A 21,395-nucleotide genomic window follows, 5' to 3' on the forward strand; every position below is an offset into this window, starting at 1 on the left:
ATATACATTGCACTTATTTTATTGTGTTTCTATTGTGTTTGTATTTCCATATTGACTTTTCCTCTATCTATGTGTTCTAATCTTGGCTTGTAAATGTTCAATTATTCTATCTTCCTTCATTTGTACTTGATTATACATGTTCCTCTTTTGTTCTACTTGTATGTGATTTTGAGTATAGTTATATCCCTATTATAGAACTATTAGTGCAAGCGGTATGGGCTACCGGTGCAAGCGGTATGGGCTACCATTGTAGGACATTCTTTGATTGTAGGTGACATGCCCATAGTATGTATTTCGTATGCTTTATTTTTTACTTTGGTCGGTCGTGTTATGATACCTACAGAGTACAAGTGGATCGTACTCACTCCTTCTGCACCCTTTCGGTGCAGGTCCTAGCTCGAGTGCACCTCATATAGGTTGATCTTGAGCACCTATAAATTTCTCATAGTAGAGGTTGGAGATTCATGCATTCGGAGTTCACCTCTATCTTTCTATAGTAGTTATGTCTTTATTAGTATTAGGAAACAGATGTTGACCCTGTGTGGATATTTCTGATGTACCTGACTCATGGTTTGTATTAGTAATTCTTACACTATTGACACCTGATTTTGGAAATGTATGATATTTGGATATGTTTTTTCTGAATTGTTATAATTACTAGTATCGCTTGGCTTTGTTCTAAAAGCCTTACTTTGGGGTATTTCTATTTTTTCCTCTTTTTGTTCAGTTTGGTTGATAGGCTTACTTATCAAGGCATGTCACCATAAGTGTCATCATGGCCCTCGTTTTTGGGTCATGACAATTGGAGATCAAAGTAGGAGGGAAAGGTACTAGTATTGGCATTAAAAACGAAGACTTTATGTCCATTGATCACGCATTAGGTCGACATCATGCATATAAAAGCAAAGTTGCTCGTGATAATTTTCTTAAAAAGTTATTACAACGTATGATTTTTATGTTTTTCATTTTATTAATTAATAGTGTTTTATTTGAACTTTGGTTTACCTATTGTTTAACTCCTCCAGATTCTGTTTCTACCATTGGACGGTTGCGTGATAGATTTACTGGGTGCACCAGCTCTGCACAAATTAAAAAGGGAGAAGAACATACTTTAGGCAAACTATCGGCTTGGTTGCCCCACCCCCCTCTACACATAGGATTGATTCAATGACTTTAGATGTTGTTGTCCATAACTTTTCGATTATACCTAATGTTTCCCAACTATTACTTCTAGGTATTGGTGCTATGAGTACGAGTGCTATGAGCATAGGCTCTAGACAATTTAATGTTGGTGATGATTCTCTTGGATTCTGTGATGGTGCTGATAAGTTGCATGGAGAGATAAATGTTGATGATTTGATTGAAGGGCTAGATGGTGATCGTTCACCATCCAAGCAAAGTTAATCTCAAGTTATTTAGTATTAGTACTCGTTGTAGTGCATGATTATTTGACATGGGTGCATGACCAATATGATTCGTCTGGAATTAATCTCATTTCTTATCATCTTTGACTGAAATCTTTGGCAACATAATTCTTATAGCATATTCTTAAAGAGTCTTGCAGTTTTTAAATGACCATAACCCTTAACCTCAATCAAAGAAATTCTTCAGAAATAAAATTACTAATGATCTCCAGTATAACTCCTTGGATTAAAAGAAATTGAGCATCCAACCCAAGACGTCAAGGCAATGGATTGAGTGGCTCGTGACCATTTAAACCCTATGGAAATTCTGACATTATTTTTTGAAAGGTGTCAGACTCATAGACCAAACAATATAATAAAGAGGGATTAGATAACAAAAGGTTATGTTAGTGCCCTTCATTGCAGGATATATCCAAGTCCATGTCTACTTTCTTACCTTGAATAATTTCTTATCACGTAATGTCATTTGAATTATGATTTTCACTTTAATATAGGCATTGTCCAAGCTTGCTACTACTCAATTAAATGAAAAAACTTTTGTAATCTTCGTATGGGTCTGCTTTCCAGATATTTCGTTCTTCTGAACTCTAATGAAAATCGTTTGTCCTGAAGATGATGGGGAATTCTGAGTTGCAAGAATCTATCCTTCTGCTGAGGTAGAAACTTAATTCCTTAATACCAGACAAAGATTTCCATGCCTCCGACAGGATGTGCCACACTACATTTGAAAGTGAGTCCAGGGCTCAATCATAGGAAGAGAGAACTACGATGTGAATACACAAACTAATGAAATGAGATCAAATAAAAGATTTGTGCACAAAGTCTCTAATAACTGTAGTGTTGATGACCTTTTCAACTCTCACCTTCTCTCGCAGGTAAGCTTTCCTTTTGTTGGTATGCTTTTGATATAAATTTTATAAATATAATATATGCATTATCATGTTTTTCATCCTTAGCAGTTGACTCCAAAACTTAACTGAAGAGTTACTAAGCTCTCCTACCAAAATGCCAAACTTGCTACTAAAAAAGACATGCTTTCAAAAAAAGTTATTGTCACAGATCTGTTTCATTTAATATGAAGCAAAATGGTGATGGTAGAGGTCAACCTGATGCACATGTTAGGAAGACAGAAGATTGTTTGGCAGTGATGAGTTGGATCAAGAATAGAATGCACAACACAGAATAGAAGGCTCGTTACCATAACCAAAGGAAAAGATACAAGGAACTAGATGATTTAGTGTCAAGATTACAGATATGTACCATGTTAACCAAAACAGGAGAGCATAGGTATTCTAGCTGAATTCAAGAATTCAACAAACCAACTCCGTGAACATAGTAGCTAACTAATTCTGTGAACTATAAACACTTTCATGAAATGACTATTGTCTGTCTCTCTTTTGCATTTGAACTTCTGTACTTTTTTTTGTTTTCTACTCTTTCTTGATATCTAGAGTTTTTTTCTTTCTCATTTGTCCCATATTTTCTCTTGATTTATAGGTTGATGTTTTGAAAATAAAAACAAACCATTGCAATTGAAGCTAATGAAATTGAATTACCAAAATAAGGTAGTCCAACGTACTAAAGTTTTTGTTATGTGTGGGGTTCGGGGAAAGGAATGAACCACAAGAATTTATCGTACTCAATCTTACCCCAGATTTCTGCGTGAGGCTATGTCCACGACTTGAACTCATGACCTCCTAGTCACAGGATGATAATTTAACCAGTTACTCCAAGGCTCTCCTTCTTAAGTAGAATTATTAAAGCAATTAATATCTGACAGTGTTAGTTATTTTTCTAGATGGTTACTGTGTTACAACACTACACTAATATCTCATTGTGTAATGTCATTGTTAAACTTTCAAATTTCCTCTAATTTACAATTTCATATTGTTGGATTCAAAATTGAGTGGGCATCATGTGGAAGTTTAAAGTTTGCAAACCATAAATGCGATAATTCAGACAAAAAGAAAAGCACACTCAAAACATGATTATTATAGTTTGGTCATTTGGTCTACATATGAAAACCTAATATAAAAGAAATCATCAAAACTATTAGAGTGAAAATCTCCCCCTAAACAAGACTCTTAATGGACTACATTGTAGATGTTATTGTGTTGTTATATGAAAAGGGGTTATTCTATTTATAGAGTTCTCAAAAATTTTCCTATAAGAAAGAGGTTTGACAAATATGGAAGAGTTTTATTTTCCTTCCACAAAAAAAGTAAAAGTAATTATGGTTATTTTAATTTTCTTTGGACAAAAAAGTAAAACTTAAATTTTATAAGAAAATCAGGGCAAAAATCCTAACAAATCTCCCTTTTATGACTTGATTTTCTGGCAAAATAATTTTGATATTCCTTCTTCACACGATCTTCATATATCACCGCTGCTTACCATGATTACAAGTTGATATGGATTAAAAATTGGAGCCCTGTGCATTAAAATAAAAGCATGGGTTGATATTATTGGAGACCTATGTTATAAGTAAATAGAGTTGAAAGTGTAGTCTTACTTATTGAAAGTGAGCACAGGTTAAAAATGGAGCTCATGTGTTAGGATTATATGCACGAGGTGAAAGGAGCTCAAGCGTTGAAAGTAAGCAGGGGTTGAAAGTGGAAGTCCATAAGCCTGAGTTGAAAACTAATTTTGTTTAAAGATGAAGCATCAGGAAGCCTGGGTTGAAAATTAATTTTGTTTAAAGATGGAGTAGCAGGATTATTGAAAATATGATGAAAGAAATCTCCACACATAGTATTTAGATTTTTTTGACAAGAAAGTCATCATTATCGCCAAGTTGGTTGAGCATTTCTTTAGTCTCATTTCATCAAACCATTAGATCTTTGAACCGTATGCTCTGATACTACTTGTTGGGTTAAGAATTGAGAGGGATTGTCATGAGAAAGCTTAAAGTTTGCAAACCATAAATGAGATAATTCAAACAAAAAGAAAAACACACTAAAAACATGATTATTATATAATTTGTTCAATTGACCTACATGTGAAAAGCTAATATAAAAGAAAGCATAAAAACTATTAAATAGAAAATATCCCCCTAAACAAGACTCTTTAATGGACTACATTGTAGATGTTATCGTGTTGTTGGATGAGAAAGGGGTATTTTATTTATAGAGTTCCAAAACATTTCCTCTAGTCAAATATGAAAATTTTGAAAAATATGAAAAATTTAGTCAAATATGAAAAATTTATATATATTTTTTCTTTTAGGAAAAGTAAAAATAATTATTATTACTTTTATTTTCCTTCCAAAAAAAATAATTATGATTACTTTTATTATTCTTCCAATAAAAAGTAAAAATTTTAAATTTGATAAGAAAATCAGGATTAAAATCCTGACACATATTACCCTGATTTCAACAATTTCATCTTACTATATAGTATTAATCTTACCCTCGAGAAATGGTATTCATTCTATCTAAATTGTAGTTTCCATTTCTCATAGGTATTACACCAATCGCATTAACTTAATTGCAGATGTAAAGTGAAATAGCTAATAATATGTATGGATGAAAAGAAAGGACAGAATTAGAAAGATCTAATGCACAAAGAACTTAGATACGAACTCTTCTCAAAAGCAGGCCAATGTCTCTAGGATTAAGAGTGGACGTGATACGGTACGATACAGTATTGAAAACTTTGATTTGATAATGTCGATTTTTCTTTTTTAAAAAATTTTATACCATTACCATACCAAATTAGATGAACTCATGACATGGTGTATAAGTAGAGTATTAGTTACAAGTGACCATCCATTGCTTTAGCATAGTTCCAAATAAATTATTTAGACCAACCTTTAAAAAGATATCAAACATATTCTTTTTGACTAAGCATTTATCTCTAGTATTTATTTTAGGCTCAATTAATTTATTAGATTCACATTGAAGAGTCAATTTGAAGAAGTAGAATGCTCCTTACCAAAGGAGACTCCATTTCTATGAAGCGAACTTGAATCTTTAATTAAGGATAAAAAATACTTAATTATCAACCTACAACAACCTTTTGTGCTACCAGTATCAAACATTAGCGTACAAGAAATAAACATAAATTTAAACTACAATTTTAGAAAATTTAAAAATATAGTATTAGAAAATAAAAGTGAATCGACAATTAACTTGACCTTATTAAGCACGCGATATAGAGGAAAAGCAAACATCAAACAAATGGAAAAAATGCAACGTATGATAATAAATAAATGTGAATCTATAATTAGTCTCATCTATCACTTACTAAGTCAATATTTTAGATTACACTATAATTAATCTATGATTGCATATGGCTTCAATCAATTTCAGAGTTTTCTTGGGTAAAACGAATGTTTGTGTCCAATAGGTCTGAATTCCAAAAAACTCCCGGTTAGTACTTTTGCAATGATCTTGTATATAATGGTGCAACAACCATGAGTTGGTATCTGCTTCTTTGGTACAAGAAAAATAGTTGTACAATTAACTTTTGAGTCCAAACTACCAAAAACAAAGTAGTCAAACACATTTTTCACAACAATCCCCTAATTTTTCGTAAAAATTTTAATGAAAATTCATCTACTCCTAGTGTTTTATCCCAAGGCATACCCTATATAACTGTATAAATTTTCTCTTTGTAATCCTCTAGACTAATGATAATTGTTGCTGGATGGTTAAGTCTGTTCTTTAATTATTAAGAAATTGGAGAACCTATTTTCTTTTTACTGTTTGATGCAATTAATTTTCTTAGAAGTTGTATATTGTTCAACGTTCTAACAATTTATTTGATGAATATTTGTTGAAGGGGTCTAGGAGGAAGTTGTTTTGTCTCCTGCTCATGCACTTTCCTTAATTGCATCTGGTGAAGGTCATAGAAATTTGTTCGCGTCTCATTATACTTAAGAAGACATTACTATCATTATCTGTAGGTAATAAGCCCTTGTTTCTTTTCTTATTGCAGTTAACGATTTGTGAAACTTTTTTTATAATAAGTAATCATATTCTATTGATCAAGAGGTCATGGTTATATTTATAACAATAAAAATATTTCATGAGAGAATACACAGTCTAGGAAATGCATAGAAGTGTAGAAGAAATATCTTCTTAAGTAGGAGTAACTATTTTGAAATGTCGCGAACTTACTAACCAAGCTTTGATACCAAACAAAAAATTAAAAGAGAAAGAAAAGATTTTGAGAATGTATAGTTTGATTTTTATCTTATCTCAACCTTTGAGGGTTTAAAAAATATTAATTTAGGAAAACATTGACAAAATCGTTTTACTAATTGAGCACAAAAATATATGGTGGATCAGGTACCACGCCGGTACAGATATGTATATGGTGGATTGGGTACCACTCCGGTACAATACATGAACATGGATTGTTCCCTGCAGATCATGACTAGTTGGGCAAAAATAAGTCTCTTAGCATGTGTGTACAGATTTGTGTTGGTTTTCAAAGGTCGTGTGATTTAATAAGCTGATAACATGCTAATGGTGTTCTATTATGAGATTTAACATGACGTAATTGTTATTTATGAAAAGATTGTTAGTAGCAATGTAGCTGATGCTAAAGATTTCTAATAAGACTTGAGTTCTCTGGTGTGTCTTATTGAGATGTGAGTTAACTTGTATTCCCTACTTGATTGTATCCTTGAGATTGATTGTGTGATATATATTTGAAAAGTAAAACTTTGTACCTACTTATATGTTGGTTTACTTACTTCATTTATACGTGTTGTAATCGTACCTAATCAAAATGGCTAGTTATCATTCTTTAATATTATATGAGAGCATTTGGTTATTAGCCCGAGAGTTTAGTGTGGGTTGTTTATGATTACGGGTTTGTTCCTGTGAATATGAGTAATGAAAAAGATAAGGTGAATAAAGAGGAATAGTGATGTATTAGTGTTGATTGTGGTTGATGGTGTGAATTAATGAGGCTAGAGTATGTTACCAACGAATATAATATTGATGGAGTTGGAAGAGTAGTTGGATGTTGTAACTTATATAGGTAAAGTAATAATATTATTACAATCTTAGTAGAATTATATTCCATTCAAAATGTCATGATTTATTTTCCTTAATTTTATTTTATGATTATTTGAACTAACACGGTCGGCCGATGATGCTTACCAGTACATGTGGTTGTACTGACCCTACTATTCTACATTCTTTCTTGGAGTGTAGACTGGATGCAGGTTAATTGCAGTTACTAGATGGATGATGATATTTAGCACTAACTTCTGCACTTTCTTCCTAGCAGATGTTAGAGTCTTTGTATTATTTATTTTATTTGTCAGTCTATGTTGTAATAGGTAGCTCTTGTACATGTCTGGATAAGTCTTGGGATAGTGAAGGACATTTGTAAGAAGTTTTTGAAAAAGTTTATTTATTAATATTTAATTTACTTTATTATATTTAATCCAGTATTTCCTTAAAAACAAACGTCTTCTGCATATTTTTAGTTGGGTAATAAGGGTTCTCCTAGCTACTTAGAATACCGTAGGTGCCCGCACGGTCCGTTAGTCTGGGTAGTGATAGTTGGTATCAAAGCATTAGGTTCATCAGTCCCATTAGTACAAGAGCAATGTTAAGTAAAGTTTCATAGATTTGTGTGTAGGGCCCCACACCCAATCTTCAGAAGGCTATGAGGCATGTAAAAGTCATTTTCCTTTCTTTCTGTCTATTGTACTGTCCTAATCTTTGACTATTATATTGAATTCAATTGGTATCTAGACAATTCTAATTGGTATCTTAACAAAGCTCAATTGGAATGTAGTTAATTCCAATTGGTAGCTTAGTAATTTTAAATAGAAATCTAGGAGATTTCAATTGGTATTTGTTAATAAGGTCTAAAAGTTATTGCTAATAAGTAAAGTCTTGTGAAAGTTGTGAACTTATTGATTGCTTGTGTTTGATAGTTGGCTAAACTTGTGTTGCTAGATTTTTGTCGTTGATGTAAATTATTTCTGTTTGAATTTAAGTGATAAAAATTGACCAAGTTATTTTTGTTGATAATTGTGATGAGATTATATGATTTCTTGTTATTGTGAAACTAGCAATTCTATGGTGCTTACTTATTTTTGGTACTATTATACTGATGAAATTGATGGTTTGGGAATTGAGAGGATGATATGAGAACATGATGTCAAGAAAAGATGGTGAAAAGAAGACATGAATAAAAGACTGAGGTGATATGTGTTTCCCGTAATGAGAGGTTCTTGTTAATGATGTTGTGGATGGATCCTTGTGTAGTTTGATTATTTGATATTAAGTGGAGATCCTTGTGTGGTCCGATCATTGAGACTGTATTTAAAAAATTTTAGCAGTTCTATTATTGAAATTATATTGGGTTCCTTGTGAGGACTAGCTAAGTGACATTATCTTTGAGTTCCTTATGGGAACAAATTCTTAATGCTTGGCAAAATAATGAGTTTTAAATAAAAGTGACAAAAACTAGTAGAGGTTGTTGATACATACAGAATTTGATCGAGAACTTGTCTGGAATATGATATTGGGGATGAAACTGTTAATAAACTCTATTGAGTTATTTTGTTTGGCCTTGCTTATATGCTAGTGGTGTAGGGACCACTCTTGAGGTGATTAAAAGTTAAGTGAAGCCCGTAATAAAAATATTGTTAGATAGAAATAGGAATGACTTGTATATCTTAAATTTATGTTAGTGATATAAGAGTGGTTTGTCTTGACTATGAAGTGTTTGTCGTTGAAAAATATTGAGTTAGTGATTATCGGGACATAAGTTGTAGCTGTGGATTTATGCATTAGGGAAAATCATGAGAAGACAAATTATTATTGACTTGACCTTAAGGCTGAATTATACATTTACATGTCCCGCAAGGTTGGCTGATATATGACACTTTTAGAGGATAGCAATTTCCATGTGGTGGAAGTAATACCTCGAATATTTCTAGCTCAATCCAGACCTTAGAATGTACTTGAAGCACTTAGAACCTAAAAATAAAGCTAAGAGTTGAGGGACTTAGTCAGTTTGACTCCCTTTAAACTTTGAAGATTTTTAAGTTGACCTTCCGGGCTCCGAGACAATGATTTTTGAGTTAAATTGTATTCATGGGTGAAAATAGCATGTCTCAGTAAGTTTTGGAATTTTCGAACGAGGATTGGATCATATTCAAATTGGAAAAATAGTAGCTCACCGCGTCGCGGTGAGTATCGCGGTGAGAAGGCCACCGCATTGCAGTGGAGGCCAAATCGGCGTTTGTCAGTTTCTAGTAGCTCATCGTGATTGCACCGCATCGTGGTGAGTATCGTGATGAGCATTCCATCACGTCGCGATGAGGCCCGAATCGATAATTGTCATATCTAGTGAGTCACTGCATCGCGGTAAGGCCTTAATCGGCATTCCAGTTGTAGGATTTTAAATCCTAAGGGCAATTTTGTCTGACATCAAGCCCCCAAATCGTGTAAACAGGAGATTAATTGAAATTTTGAGCAAAATATGCTCAATGTTCATCAAATCCCCTCAATTAAAACCCTAGGCTTCAACATTCAACTTCAAGAATCCCCAAATTCCACCATTTTTTTTTCAAAATAGTTCAAAATTCAAGGTTCTCAATTCAAGAATTCCAAGTATCAACCTTCAAGAGCACAAATAGGATCTCAAAACCAAGTTTCTTCATCTAGTTCATCAATTAAGGTATGTGGGGTTATGAACAAGGGTAGTCCTTTCACCCTTGTGCCCAAAACTTATTTTCAATTATAATTTACTAGATTTTGTGTGATTACACATGAATTTAGTTTAGGGTTTATACCCCTCTATTACTATTTGAAGATTATGAGATTTTAAATGATTAAGATGTTAAATTGCATGTCTATTTTTGTATTTTCATATGTATTGCAGAAATTTCTAAACTTAGAATTTAATTGTCAATATTTTCAGTATCAAGCATGAACTTTATGATGATTTGGCGTGAATTTGATGCATGGGTTACTAAGCCCTAGTTTGAACATTGATATTTCATAAATTACTATGCTTTGGGCATTCTATGATTAGTTTATTCTCAAATTTTGATCAAGATTTGGCCTTTTGGTCTTACTTAGATATGAAATCCACTTTACAAATTCAATTACAGTTTAAAATAATAGATATACAATTTGGTTTCATCATAAACCCTTATACTAGTTTTAAAATGGATTTTCCTACTGAATGAGCATACAGATTAAAGGGAGTAGTACTTAGCACCGAGTAGAAAGTATGAGTTTAGCGCATCCTACTTTCCTAGAACTATGATCAAACGTAGGTATAGTTTCAGATTAATTCCATTTCTATATGGATGACAATTATAGATGGGATCACTTAGCGTAGGTTATACTCCTTGGCAAGAGAATGACACCTCTCCCCAACGTGAGGTTTTTCCCTTAGGGGAACTAGATATTGGATACTATGATAGCTCACATAGTGTATGTCGGTTAGAAGAACCTCCCTACTAGTAAAAGTGAATAAACAGCTTTTGAGTAAACTTCTCTACAGCTTAAAAAAAAAGACTAGCAGATAACAGTTTAGCTTTTAGACTTCAAATGTGATGGCTTACTAGATTTACAGAGTATGTTTTATTTTCCATGATTTATGATTTTCAACTTTCAGATATTCAAGCCATATGAGTCATTACATTCTAGCATGCATATTTTATGAATTTTGATAATATTGAATTATCATTTTTAATTAGACATTCACCCCCACATGCTCAGTACATTCTAAAAGTACTGATCCACATATATGTCTATGTGCTATATTGTCTCATAATGTAGGTTCAGGTGCTTGGTTTCAGCAGCGTGAGTGATTTTGGGCATCTCTATGTACATCCCGACAGCTAGTGAGTCCTCATGGTTCGAGGGTCTATTTATCCAGATTTCCTGCTTTCATAGTATTTGATTCAGTATTTTTTATTTAGTTCGAGTCAGTTGGGGACTTGTCCTAGTGGATCTCTAGTTAGTAGTAGTAGAGGCTTGTCGGACTGCTAGTTATGATTCAGATTTCTAGTGTTGATCGTTCATACTCTTATATCTGGTATTTTCAGATATCATGTTCAGATAATTTCATCTTAACTCTGACAGAATTTTGCATGTTAGTTTTGATTATATATATCTACACTTCTTTATTAGGAGCTTCAGATTTAGTAAAAGGTTTACATGGTTAGCTTGAGACCACTCATAGTCTTGAGCACTGTGTGACATCTCGGGACCTGTTTTTGGGGCGTTACAAGCTTGGTATCAGAGCCTAAGGTTTAGAGAGTCCTAGGGAGTCAGACAAGCTGCGCTACGTAGAGTCTTGATCATGGGTGTGAAGCGCGCCATATTTATGAGCAAGAGTCTACGGGATATTTTAGAAAATCATCTCTTTTCGTTCATAATCCATCGTGCTTACAGCTATCTCTATCTACTTTTAACTCATGCTCTTTCATGACAAAATATGCCTCCTCGCAGACCTAATGATCGAAGAAATGACCACCAGCCACCCCAGCCTATTCGTCCTTTAAATGAGAATGTATCTCATGCCAAATTTTGGGCTGCCTTTCAGGTGTTAGCCTAAGATGTAACTACTAATGTTCAGGCCAACCATCAGGTTGCAATCCCACATCAACAAGAGGGTGATTTAGCTACAGCCAGACTTCGTGACTTTATGAGAATGAATCCGCCCAAATTCTTTGGGTAAAAGATAAGTGAGGACCCATAGTTGTATCTTGATGAGGTGAAAAAGATCACCCAAGTTATGCATGTTACTGAAGAGGATAGAGTGGAATTAGCTTTTTATAGGCTAAAAGATGTTGCTTATGATTGGGTTGTTAGGTGGAAAAAAGGTAAGGGTGAGAATGCAGCTCCCATGAGGTGGCAGGTATATTAAGATGTATTTCTAGATAGGCTCTTTCCACGAGAGTTGTAGGAAGCAAAGATTGAGGAGTTCATAAACTTGAGATATGACTCAATGACAGTGAAGGAGTATTTCCTTAAGTTCAACCAGTTTTCCAAGTATGCTCCTGATTTGATGACTGACACTAGATCTAGCATGAGTAGGTTTGTTACTGGAGTGTCTGGAGTGGTAATCAAGGAGTGTAGGACTGCCATGCTTATTGGAGATATGGATCTTTCTAGATTGTTGACTCATGCCCAACAGATTGAGGAAGAAAAGTTAAAGGGAAAAGATAGAGAAAACAAGAAGGCTAGAATTGGGCAGTTTGAGTATGGTCAGTCAAGGTTTGTAGGGGGAAATCATTAGTAGTTTCAGAGTCATCCGTCCTTGCCAGCACCATCTACAGTCAGTGCCCCCATACCCCAAACCAAGCAGGAGCAGTGGGGTAGGACTTCGATGTCCAGATCTCAAAATAGTTTGGGTGGAAGGCCTAGTTATCCTGCATGTTCTAGATATGGTAAGAATCATCCTGGTAAATGCTTGTTGGGTCAGAAAGGTTATTTTGGATATGGTAAGTTGGGTCATGGAATCAAAGAGTGCCCGTATACTAGGGAAGCAGGGATGTTCGTCCCCAGACTCAGGCTACTAGTGCACCAGCTCCTGTAGCTCGCCCAGCCTATCCTCAGGGCGCATCATCTAGTGCCGATGGCAGTCAGTGCCAGGATCAGTTCTATGCTTTACCATTCCATCAAAAGAAGAAGAGCTCCCCAAATATTATTACGAGTATTCTTTGTGTCTTTTATTTTGATGTTTATGTGTTGTTAGAACTAGGGTCAAATTTCTCTTATGTGACTCCGTTAGTTGCGGTAAATTTTGCGATAGATACTAAAGAGCTTTCTAAGCCCTTCTCCATTTCTGCTCCAGTAGGTGAGTCAGTTGTCGCTAAACAGATCTATAAAAAATATCCTATCACTGTTCTTCATAGGGTCATGTTAGCAGATTTGATAGAATTAGGCATGGTTGACTTTGACCTTATTCTTGGTATGGATTAACTCTATTCCTGTTATACATCTATAGATTGTCGCACCCAAGTAGTGAATTTTCAATTTCCTGATGAACCAATCTTTAAGTGGGAAGGTAATTCAGTATCTCCCAAAAGTTATTTCATATCCTATCTTAAAGCTAGAAAGTTCATACCAAAGGGGTGTATCTATCATCTAGTTCGAGTTAAAGACGCTAAGTCTAAGGCTCCAACCGTTCAGTCAGTCCGGGTAGTAAATGAGTTTTCGAAAGTTTTTCCTGAAGAGTTGCTAGGGGTACCTTTGAAAGGGAAATAGAATTCAGAATTGATCTTCTTCTTGATACTCAGCCCATCTCCATTCCTCTATATCGTATGGCTCCTGTCGAGCTTAAAGATTTGAAAGAGCAACTCAAAGACCTCTTAGATAAGGGGGCCCAGTATTTCTCCATGGGGTGCTTCCATCCTATTCATGCGTAATAAAGATAGTTCTCTGCGAATGTGCATTGACTATCGTCAGCTGAATAAAGTCATATCAAAAACAGATATCCTCTTTCCAGAATTGATGACTTATTTGACCAACTCCAAGGTGCAAGTTATTTTTCCAAGATAGACCTTAGATCCGGCTATCATCAGCTTAGAGTAAGGGAATGTGATATCCTAAAGACAGCTTTCAGAATCGGTTATGGTCATTTTGAATTCCTAGTCATGTCTTTCGGACTAATAAATGCCCCAGCAGCCTTTATGGACTTGATGAAATGTGTGTTCAAACTGTACCTAGACATGTTTGTCATAGTCTTTATCGATGATATCTTTGTCTATTCCTCGTAATGAGGATGACCATGCAGACCATCTTAGAATTGTGTTGCAAACTCTTATAGATCACCAGTTGTTCGCCAAATTCAACAAGTGTTTGGCTAAGGTCATTAGCTTTTCTCAGTTATATTATTTCCAGTGAGGGCATAAGAGTTGATCCCCAAAAAACTGAAGCCATGAGAACTAGCCTAGACCTATTTCTCCATCAGACATTAGAAGTTTCTTTGAAAATATGGTGGCACTATCTTTATGGGGTGCATATTGATGTGTCTACGGACCATAAAAGTTTGCAGTATGTGTTTACACAGAGAGAGTTGAATCTTCATCAGAGAAGATGGATAGAATTGTTGAAAGATTATGACATGAGTGCTTTGTATCATTCGGGCAAGGCCAATGTTATGGCAGACGCCTTTAATAGACTGTCTATGGGTAGTGTTGCTCATGTGGAAAGTGATAAGAAGGAGTTAGTTCAGTAAATTCATTAATTGGCTAGATTGGGTATTCATTTAGTTAATTCGGCTGAGGGTAGTGTTTGGGTGCAGAGTAGTGCAGAATTTTCCTTAGTTTCTGAGGTGAAGGAGAAACAAGATCAGGATCCCATCCTAGTTAAGTTAAAGAAGTCGGTTAGAGATTAAAAGGTAGAGGTTTTATCCCAAGGGGGAGATGGCGTGTTGAGATACTAGAGTAGGTTATGTATGTCATGCGTTGATGATTTGAGACAACGGATTATGGCTGAAGCACATGGTGCGTATTACTCCATTCACCCTGGTGCTACTAAGATGTATCGAGATTTGTGGTAGATCTATTGGTGGTGTAGTATGAAGAAAGATATTGTAAAGTTCGTAGCTAAGTGTTCAGTTTGTCAACAGGTTAAGGTAGAGTACCAATGGCCTATTGGCACTTTGCAAGAGTCCAGTATTCCCACTTGGAAGTGGGAAAAGGTGAACATGGATTTTTTAATAGGGTTACCTCGTTCTCATCATCAGCATGATTCGATTTGGGTTATTGTAAACAGGTTGACCAAATCAGCCCATTTCCTGCCAGTTCATACATCCTACTCAGCTAAAGATTATGCTAAGTTGTATATTAGAGAGTTGTTAGATTTCATGGAGTTCATTCGTCTATCATTTCAGATAGGGGTACTCAGTTTACCTCTCACTTTTGAAAGGCCTTTCAGAAAGGTCTTGGTACTCAAGTCCATCTTAGCTCAATTTTTTATCCTTAGACAAATGGTTAGGCAGAGAGGACCATTCAGACCCTAGAAGATATGTTAAGGGCATGTGTGCTTGACTTTAAGGGTAGTTGGGATAAGCATTTGTCGTTGATTGAGTTCTCCTACAATAACAGTTACCATGTTAGCATTTAGATGGCCCCATTTGAGGCTCTTTATGGGAGGAGATGTAGGTCACCTATCGGTTGGTTCGAAGTGGGTGAGGCCACGTTGATAGGACCATATGTGGTGTTAGAAGCTATGGAGAAAGTGCAGTTGAGTTGAGAAAGGTTAAAAACAACTCAGAGTCGTCAGAAATCTTATACAGATGTAAGGAGAAGGGATCTTGAGTTTGAAGTTGATGACTTAGTTTATTTGAAAGTTCCACCCATGAAAGGGGTGAAGAGGTTTGGAAAAATGGGAAACTTAGTGTCCGGTATGTTGGCCCTTCTAGGATATTAAGCCGTGTTGGGAAGGTGGCAGATAAGCTTGAGCTGCCTGCATATTTGCCCTCCGTTCATCATGTGTTCCATGTGTCCTTGTTAAAGAAGTGTAGTAGTGATCCAGCTGTTGTAGTACCCTTAGAAAGCACAGATATTTGTGATAGCTTCTCTTATGAAGAGATTCCAGTCGAGATCCTTGATCTCCATATTCATAAACTAAGAAATAAAGAAGTTCCCTTGGTCAAAGTTCTTTGGTGAAATCAATCCGTTGAGGGGGCCACTTGGGAAGCAGAAGCAAATATGCGAACCAAGTACCCTTATCTTTTCGCTGCAAATTCAGATTCAGTTTAAGGTACCAAGTTTCCTTAGATCATCTCTTTTTCATTCCAAGTATTAGCTTTATATAGCCATTCTCTTGATAATTCTTGCAGTTGCAAATCAGTTTAGTCATGCTTTCAATTATGCACACCAGTTATAGCCTCAGTTTTTATGCATCTCAGCTTCATTAGTCTCATTCGAGGATGAATGTTCTTAAGAGGGAGATATTGTAATACCCCAAATATTTCTAGCTCAGTCCATCCCTTAGTACGTACTTGAAGCACTTAGAACCTGAAAATAAAGCTAAGAGTTGAGGGACTTAGTCATTTTAACACCCTTTAAACTTCGAAGATTTTTAAGTTGACCTTCCGGGCTTCGAGATAATGATTTTTGAGTTAAATTATATTCAGGGGTGAAAATAGCATGTCTCGGGTAAGTTTCAAAATTTTCGGACGAGGATTGGATCACATTCAAATTGGCAAAATAGTAGCTCACTGCAATTAGGCAGCGTTGCGGTAAGTATCACGGTGAGGAAGCCACCACGTTACGATGGAGGCCAAATTGGCGTTTGTCAGTTTCCAGTAGCTCATCAAGATTGAACCGCATCACGGTGAGTATCGTGATGAGCATGCCATCGCATCACGATGAGGCCCGAATCGATAATTTTCACAATCCATTGAGTCACTGTGATTCCACCGCGTCGCGGTGGGTATCGCGATGATCCACTTACCGCGTCGCGGTGGGTCCTTAATCGGTGTTCCAGTTGTGGAATTTTAAATCCGAAGGGAAATTTTGTCTTTCATCAAGCCCCCAAATCGTGTAAACAAAAGATTAATTATAATATTGAGCAAAATATGCGTATTGTTTATCAAATCCCCCTCAATTAAAACCCTAGGCTTCAACATTCAACTTTAAGAATCCCCAAGTTCCATCATTCTTTTCTCAAAATAGTTCAAATTCAAGGTTCCCAATTCAAGAATTCTAAGAATCAACCTTCAAGAGCACAAATAGAATCTCAAAACCAAGCTTCTTCATCTAGTTCATCAATTAAGGTATGTGAGGTTATGAATAAGGGTAATCCTTTGACCCTTGTGCCCAAAACTAGTTTTCAATTACATATTTACTAGATTTTGTGTGATTACACATGAATTTCAGTTTAGGGTTTATACCCCTCTATTACTATTTGAGATTATGAGATTTTGAATGATTAAGATGTTAAATTGCATGTCTATTTTTGTATTTTTATGCGTATTGCAGAAATTTCCAGAATTAGAATTTAATTGTCAATATTTTTCAGTATCAAGCATGAACTTTATTATGATTTGACATGAATTTGATGCATGGGTTATTAAGCCCTAGTTTGAACACTGATATTTCATAAATGACTATGCTTTGGGCATCCTATGATTAGTTTATTCTCAGATTTTGATCAAGATTTAGTCTTTTGGTCTTAGCTTAGATATGAAATCCACTTTACAGATTCAATTACAGTTTAAAATAACAGATATACAATTTGGTTCCATCATGAACCCTTATACAAGTTTTAAAGTGGATTTTCCTATTGAATGAGCATACAGATTAAAGGGAGTAGTACTTAGCACCGAGTGGGAAGTGTGAGTTTAGCGCATCCTACTTTCCTAGAACTACGACCAAACGTAGGTATAGTTTCATATTAATTTCATTTCTATATGGATGACAGTTACAGATGGGATCACTTAGCTTAGGTTATACTCCTTGGCAAGAGTATGACACCTCACCCCAATGTGAGGTTTTCCCCTTAGGGGAACTAAATGTTGGATACTATGATAGCTCACATAGTGTATGTCGGTTAGAAGAACCTCCCTACTAGTAAAAGTAAATAAACAGCTTGTGAGTAAACTTCCCTACAGCCTAACAGAAAAGACTAACAGATAACAGTTCAGCTTTTAGACTTCAAATGTGATAGCTTACCAAATTTACATAGTATGTTTTATATTCCATGATTTATGATTTTCAGCTTTCAGATATTCAAGCCATGTGAGTCATTATATTCTAGCATGCATATTTTATGAATTCTAATAATATTAAAATATCATTTTTACTTATGCATTCACCCCCACATGCTCAGTACATTCTCAAACTACTGATCCATATATACGTCTATGTGCTACATTGTCTCATAATGTAGGTTCAGGTGCTTAGTTTTAGCAGTGTGAGTGATTTCGAGCATCTCTATCTACATCCCGACAGCTGGTGAGTCCTCATGATTCGAGGGCCTATTTATTCAGATTTCCTGCTTTCGTAGTATTTGATTCAGTATTTTTCAGTCAGTTCGAGTCAGCTGGTGACTTGTCCCTGTGGATCTCTAGTTAGTAGTAGTAGAGGCTTGTCAGACTGCTAGTTATGATTCAGCTTTCTAGTGTTGATCTTTCATAATCTTACGTCTAGTATTTTCAGATATCATGTTTAGATAATTTCAGCTTAAATCTGACATATTTTCACATGTTAGTTTTGATTATATATATCTACATTTCTTTATTAGGAGTTTCAGATTTAGTGAAGGCTTACAGGGTTAGCTTGAGACCACTCGTAGTTTTGAGCACTGTGTGACATCTCAGGACCTGTTTTTGGGGCGTTACAGTGGCAATGGAAAATCAAATGACTTAGTTACACTTAAAAAATAATTAAGAATAATCCTGAATGGGAGAATAAATGAATCACTAAATGGTATGATTGATCTTCCCGTGGGTGATACTTGATGGATATTACTTGTTGAGTGGTTACGGTATGATGGTTCGATGGATATTAACAATGTTGCGGAGGAGAATGTGTTGTAGGCTATAATTCTACGGGATATTTATGGCTAATAGTTGTAAGTTTGTGTAATGAGTGAGAGGTTATGTTGTCATCTATGTATAGTAGTAAATACTAAGCTTGAACTGTGGGTGATCTTGAGGTGAAAAGAATAGTGTTTGTGAAATGTTGAAGCTAGCTTTATAGAGTGAATTTAAATCTCTTGATTGAGTTCATGTGGATATCTATGTTATGTGACTTATAAGTGGTGTGGTGGCTTAAATATGATCAAATGTACATTCTCTATGGGGTAGTCTTGGATAGAAACAAAGTCAGGTGTCTTAGGGAGAGCTTGTGTGTTGGATGGATTAGATGTGACTTATCTAGAGTTGAAAATTTGAGTAGTAGATCATGTAGCATCTCGTATCATTTTTCATAATTGAATTTGGGGCTCTAGAGTTTTGGTAAAAAAAAGGTATTTTTGAATAGTTATCTTCTTCAAGGTGAATCTTTTAACCATCTTTATCTTGCTTTCATAAAACTCAAGTTTCAGACTTAGGCCGTTGAAAGGAGAATAAGTGATTCGTGTGTAAATATTTGACTCCTCGTCTTCGTATTTTGAAAATCTTTAATAGAATGATGGAGTATAGAATGTGGGTTGGTCGACAAGAATATCGAGTGAGTGAATAGGGTGCAGAATAAGCAACTCTATTAGTAATGTCTCTCTAATTCAAACCTCGTACTTTTCTCCACTAAATGCCCATTCGGGGACGAACGGATGGTAAATTAGTATCCGATTGTAACGACCCATTTCGTCGTTACTAAATTATTCATAATAAATTCATAAAAATTCTTAATTTTCATTCCGCAATATTAACTTGGGTCCAAAATAGCCAATACTTTATTTATTATGACACCTTGAATTTTTCGGTGTAGATTTTAGCCTTCGAATGTGTCTGGATAGACTCAATCTTGATGAATTTTAACTATTCATGAGTGATAATATCAATACTTTAGCTTAAAAGTTCTGTAGGTATTAATTAAGGTCATACAATATCTCTAACACAAAGTTAAGTTTAAAACTTTCTTTCCTATACAGTTTTGATATGGGTTTCTATTAGCGCTAATTTCAAATAATCATATCTCCTAAAATATAAGGATTTAGGAGGTATAATACCTACCAAATAAAAGAACTCTGAGTCCACTTTCCAAGGCAACAAACCGTTCGTCAATACGAATTTGGAGTAAAAACTTATGACTGTTTTACTAAGCACTGTCTGGGCTGAAATTGGATTTTGCTATAGCGAAAATTCTAATGGTATTTAAATCAGCTTTAGCCATATTCTAAGTCTAAAACCCCCAAATTTCATTCCTCAACCCTAGAGAGTTGATTTCCCAAGGCTTAAGGTGAAATTCCTTCGTTGAGGTAAGTTTTTTCATTATTTTCTTCGTCTTTTATTCCTTTAACATCTTAGAATCCTTAGAAAGACCTTTAATAGTGGAATTTTTTTGGAGAATACTCATGCGTGTTTTTAATATGACCAAGAGCTGATTCTAAACTATAAATTAAAGATCTCTAGCATGAATTTCGTAAACTCTATTATGACTTTTGATAATTAGAAACCTTGAATTCCGCAAAGGTAAGACCTTTAGCATAAAAACTCCATTAATGGAGATGGGTTAGGCTTGAAAGAGTTAATTATTAGCTAACTGACATTAGGGAATGATATAGACCTTGAATTAAGGATAGAACTAGTGAGTTTGAATCCCCAAGATATTTGTTTGAAGAGTAATTATTTAACTACTCTTATTATTTCTTGATTTTGAGATGGTTGATTATTCGAAGGCATGAAGGAAAAGAAATAACATTCTTATTACGGCTTGCTTCATTCAAAAGCTTGACGTCCAGGTAGGTTAGGTTTAATGAGTAGAAGATTGTGTTATTTTATATTTTAATAATTTAGAATTAATGGGAGAAAGCATGTCTAGGCCTGCGGGAGTTGAGGTGGATAAAGACATGAGTACTTAACTTTAATTTTAAAAACTATATTATTGATTGATTATGTGACATTTAAGATATTATGTGTAATTTGCCTGAAAGGAGATTATTGTAAATATAATATATGAACATGATATTTTTTTTTGTTGTTCTATTGATAACCTAGTTGAGTTATAATGGTATTAAGTTGTATGTATTATGCAATAATATGATGAGGAGAATAATACTAAGATCGAATATCGATGATTATAGTAATATCTAAGGGATAGATGACTTAAATTAGTGTGATGATTGTATTATGTGGAAAGAGGTAGAGGATAATGATACGCGTGAATGTGCTAGTTATAGGTGGTGATGTTAGAACCCAAGTTACGGTATTTAAGAGGATAATGATATTTTTAATAATTAATGAGTAACTAAGGCTTCAATAGTGACTTGTATGCGTAAGAATTAAATTGTGATTTATTTTATGGTATTCTTGTTTTGATATTGATAAAAATATTATATCTATTGGATGTCCATGAGAGGC

At 34.8% G+C, this 21,395-nt stretch overlaps 1 pseudogene; it reads left to right on the top strand.

Annotated features, from left to right (window-relative positions):
- Positions 1–859: 859 nt before the first annotated feature.
- Positions 860–21,395, top strand: part of LOC107874077 — a 33,274-nt pseudogene continuing 12,738 nt past the window's right edge.

The sequence above is a fragment of the Capsicum annuum genome, chromosome 6 (genome assembly GCF_002878395.1).
Source record: "Capsicum annuum cultivar UCD-10X-F1 chromosome 6, UCD10Xv1.1, whole genome shotgun sequence".
NCBI classification, from domain to species: Eukaryota; Viridiplantae; Streptophyta; class Magnoliopsida; order Solanales; family Solanaceae; genus Capsicum; species Capsicum annuum.